Source organism: Penaeus japonicus, unplaced genomic scaffold (assembly GCF_977035675.1).
Source record: "Penaeus japonicus unplaced genomic scaffold, GWHDUDI00000001_assembly GWHDUDI00000010, whole genome shotgun sequence".
NCBI classification, from domain to species: domain Eukaryota; kingdom Metazoa; phylum Arthropoda; class Malacostraca; order Decapoda; family Penaeidae; genus Penaeus; species Penaeus japonicus.
Genome location: NW_028234412.1, coordinates 13,253,221 through 13,258,220, shown reverse-complemented (window position 1 = coordinate 13,258,220; position 5,000 = coordinate 13,253,221). Strand labels below are relative to the sequence as shown.

Below are 5,000 nucleotides of genomic sequence, written 5' to 3'. Positions count from 1 at the left end.
CGACCCGCCCTCATCTGACGTGAACAATCGAGTTTATAATAACTACGACGATAACAACAACAACATGAGGAGGGGAGGGAGTTTAGGGAGCGTGGCGTGGGGAGAGTAGAGGGAGTTTAGGGAGCGTGAAGGGGAGAGTGGAGGGACGTAAGTCGCGTGGTTTCCCCGGGACAGTCTCTCGTAATGGCTCTTTTCAGCACTTTTATTACGGCTGTCAATGTCACGCCGCCTTTGCATGTGACGTTTTATTAAAGCTGTGACTGATAGATTCCGGTTTAGGAATTGGCCAAGAATGGTGGAATTGGGAGGGGAGGAAAGGGGTGGCTCACCAAAAATAGTTTTGTGTGTTTGTGTGGAGGAAGGTATGTGTGTCTGCGTGCGTGTATGTTTGCTTGCTTGTGTCTGTTCGTTTCCATGTTCTAACTTATGTACTCCTGTTTGTATGTACAGGATTGGACGCATATAACGGCATAGTGTATTTTGTAGGGTGGGCGGAAAAAATACAATTTTCGATTTTTGTTTCTACTTGATTACTAGCAAAATCGCTCTCCCTCGTAGCGTGGATCCCCCGTTCTGTGCCCCTCGCTTTTTCTTCGAATGATTCTCTTCTTGTAACAGTGGATCCAGAGGAGAAATTAGCATGAGGGGAACCGGGCTGTTTGGGGAGCACTTGTCGCGGGCGTGGGTGTGGGTTGGGAATAGGAGCGGATGGAAAAGGCGACGCGAGGAGCGCATTCTGCCTGACCCCGAGGTCGCTCAATATTCCTCGGCTGCACGTGGCTAACGCGCGTGGCCCGAGGGCGTGGGGCTCGGTGCAGGGGAGGGAGTAGGGGCGGGTTGTGGCTGGGGCGAGGTCCAATGTTGTTCTACGACCTCTCTGACGCACAGCTCGAGAAAGTATCCGAGTGGGAGTAAAGGAGACGGAAGAGGTTGCAGAAGGAGGAGAAGGCAGGGTAGTTGAGAGATGGATGAGAGGAGGTCAGAGGGAGAGATGTAATTTGTTCCGAAGGGTGGGGGGGTGAAGGGAGAGGACGAGCGGGAAAGGGAGGGAGAAAAATAAATAAATGGTTGGTCTTGTTTGGAAGACAATTTACCCGGAAGGAAAACTGCCTCATTTTGAGCTTCAGACCGATCCTTGTTGTGAGGCGGCGGGGGGCTGAGGGAGGGGGAGGGGAGATCAATAGTTGTTTGTCTATACTAAAGCTTTTACATTTTTCCTTTGGCTACGGAAAGACAACTCTTGTAAAGCATAGCGATAATACCAATAAAAGGCAAAGGAAAAGTGTGCAAGTTTCTGTGTTCGGTGCCCTGGAAATAAGAATATTGATCAGGAAGACAACGACACAGTGCGAATGGATTTCCTTCTATAGACGTAAAAGAAAGACGAAGGGCGACGCGACAAAGAGTTAGAGGACAGGCTGCGTGCTTGAGGATCGTGAAAGTGAAGCGAGTGGTGTGGAATGTTTGTATTTGTGTGTGCGTGTGTACATGCCGGTGTCACTGTGTCGGCAGAGAATGCAGTTGACAGACGTCTGATTGACCCCAGGAACTTACACACAGAGCGCGACCAGGTCACTAGGACCCTCGCTCCAGCTGACTGCGGTTCTCTCTCGCGTGTTGTTTGAGAGCCGATTTCTTGCCGTGGCTGGGCGACTGCAGTGCTGAGGCCATCGTACGAATTTTACTCTTTTTGCAAATATTTGGTGTTTGGGAATGCAATTTTTTATTTCATTATTTTTACAATTAGTTTATTCATATTTGCGAATCGTTATTGCATACCTTTGTGTATTGGTAGTATTTGAGTTGACATTACTAGTATTCACGAGGTTGAAGGACAACGATTCGGAGGAACGACCTCGACTACGGCTCCTTTCCTCGCACCGATTTGCCAGAGAGGTTAACAGCTGTGTTGGTGCGGGAGAGGGGGATAAGACCCTTACTCCCCCTTTTCCCTCCCCTTCCCTCCTCTGTGTGGGATTAGAACCACAACTTGATGGACTGGCCGATACAGCGGATTAGGTAATCCTCCACCGTCACCTTCTTGAGAGGATTTAGTTATTATGGGGTCAATAATTAGGCCTAGTGTAAAGTGACACTGGAGGGAGGGGTTATAAGCCACTGAAATCAGGTTTATATATAATCAATTGATAATAAGGTCTGAATTTCACTGGAAGAAATAAAGGTTAATGCCGCTATGCGTCATGTTTACCATGCACTATCCCTTTCCCTCCGAGAGCGCAGCTAATGACCTTAAATAGTCTGGGATCAATATGGGATAGATATTATGGGTGTGAATGGAGAGCAGGTGGCCGCTGCGGTGATCGATTATCGCATTCGCGTCAGAAACTACATTTTTCGATATTTTTCGGTATCCTTTACTGTTATGTTTGATGCATTTTTTTAACACTATACTATCCTTCATTTAAAATGTGTAGTATGATTGACGAGGAGTAACTTAGTGTTTTATTTTTTTATGGTTCTTATTAGCACAAACCACGATTTAGCATTTGTTTGTTGCGGTGCCCAAAGTGTACACTCGAAAGTAGTGTCTGAGACGATGGCACGTGGCGGCAGAAGGTTGGCAGGGACACGAACAGATTCTTCGTGAATGACCAAAGTCTTCAAGCATCAGTGTTACACCAGACTTAAAAGCCCGTAGAATCGGAAGAATGGGGGGAGGCGTCGTAGAGGAAGGTCGGGAAGGGTGTGGATCACGCAGCTTTAAGACAGTTGAGGTAAATCTTCCTCGCCTCAAAGCTCCTCATGACATCATAGGAGTGGCGTGCCCGGCTATTGGTGCCACTAATGGGCACCTAGGGGGTGTTGACGAGGCAGTTGGATGAACGTGGGGCGTGTAATGGGCATCTCACCAATTTGTATGAAATCGTGCCGATGTTCATATCACCGTGGGGAATGGGGCTCTCGGGAGACAGTTGCGGTAGAGGGTAGGAAGAGGAAGGGGGGAGGGCGAGCGGGGTCACTGGCCGAGGCGTCATGGCGGCAGCGGCGGCGGCGGCGACAGGGAAATTGTGCATGTGTGCCAGTGATCGGTCATGCACGCGGAATCGATGTGGTGCTCACTCTCCTGCCACACCGGCTCTTCATAACGCGTCGTAGTCTTCTATGTTGTGACCACGAAGAGAGAATCGGGCTCGGCTGAATTGACGGATGTCGGCCGACAGTAATGGGATCTAGCCAAGCTCAGCTGGTACGAACATCGCCACGGTTACGCAATACGCTCAGAAATTTGTTGTGCGTATACCTGTTTATGCTTGAAAGGATACAGTTTAATTTTCTGTTCATAATATCTGAGCCGTTGGAAATAATATTTCTATCATGTGAACACGTATCATTTTCAAAAGCGGAATGAGGGATTTTAGTAACCGATATAAAATTGAGGCTCATCTATCAGAATTCACCTCTGATTCCCAGCCGAACCCATCATCGTAACACCTCCACCCCATCACCTTTAACGCACAACCCACAAACATCCCAATCCCTAAGCTCTGCTGACCTTTAGCTATTACATAAATTCAGCCCTCACCACAGAGTAGCGTCGATGACAGGTCAGCTAGGGAGTGGTAAAGTCGGCAACGGACTCACGTAAGGCTTCTGGTGGCACATTGTCAGCACCCAAGGTCTTCACCGGCCGAACACACTCTACTAATTTGACGTTGGTATTCAATAAGGAAATAATGCGTTTCATAAGGTATTTGTTGCGGTCATTTTTTCCGTCGGTATCTTTGTTGCAATTCTTCGAAAATAATGGAATTTGAATAATGTTTCATTTCCAAAAAGATATGGAATTTATTGAAATATCGAGAACCTATAAAATGATTTTCATTATTTAACAATGAATAAATAAGCGAATAAAATTTAGTTGAATAAAAAGTTGTATATCTCTGGAGTCCGTAGGGAGATCCTGCATAATGGGCGTGGCGAGGACAATAGGGCTTCAAGGGGAGAGAAATCTTCCTTGATTGAGAATGCGACTGAGAGTATTAAATGTCAGTGTTGGGGAAGAACGAGGCAGACAGAAGAGAAGGACGGATAGACAGATAGAGGCAGAAACAGAAAGGAAGGAAGGAGGGAAGAAAGAGAAAGGGGGGGAGGATGGCTTTTGAAGAGCTCAGATACTTCTCAGAGAACAAACACTTCCCTTTAAAGGCAAGTTTTAGTGCGGGCATGAATAAACATTCAGAACGGGGTTATATTTAGGTATTGCAGTTGGGAGTTATAGCGTTTACGAATTGGTCATTATGTTTGTGTATTCAGTATCATTATGCGGTGTTTATCAGCATATCGCCTCACTGTTATATAGATAGTAGAAAAGAGAAGTGTAGATTCAAAGGTTTCCTTCGCTCCACCTGGACGGAAGTGAAGAAACCAGAGACGAATTCAATCTGTTTCATTTTTGCATCTTCCTAAGTCACCGTATGTGTAGTATGTAGTATGGTTATAAATGTTATGGTTACGGTATCTGGATTATTAGGTTTCTCATTCGTTCGTGGTAGAAATCGTGATTGGCGTCGCGTCTGGACATTGATTCCCTGAGGTAGAGGAAGAGAGAGTATGCATTGCATGTTGACCTTGGCCTAGACCTTTTCTCTCCTCCCCCCTCCGCCCCTCCTTCTTACCCCCGCTTCTTTACCTCATCTTCATCACCTCATGATTCACATAAGGATTGGTGGATGAAGTGTCGAACGACCCTGCGAGAGAGGGAGGCCGGTTTGCTCGGCTCGTTTGGCGATGCAGAGATGTTTTTCCCTTGCTCAGTCCGGCGATTTACGAGAGCGTGGTATTGATTCTTCTGTGCTTGCCGCAGGTTGTCTTAAGGTGATTGCCAAGGGAAGCCGCGTGGAAATGTCACTTGACACCGCATATGCTGTCTTTTCCCACATGCGTGGGCAAGGTCGTACTCGTGTCGTTTTGAATCGAATGAGCTTTTTATAACGTACATACTCGTGTACACAAAGCACGGTCACTGACATGTGCCTCAC

At 47.0% G+C, this 5,000-nt stretch overlaps 1 protein-coding gene across 50 annotated transcripts in view; it reads left to right on the top strand.

Annotated features, from left to right (window-relative positions):
* The window catches only part of LOC122245738 (uncharacterized), a 375,164-nt gene that overhangs the window by 259,717 nt on the left and 110,447 nt on the right, over positions 1 to 5,000 (top strand). The gene's annotated exons all lie outside the window — the stretch shown is intronic.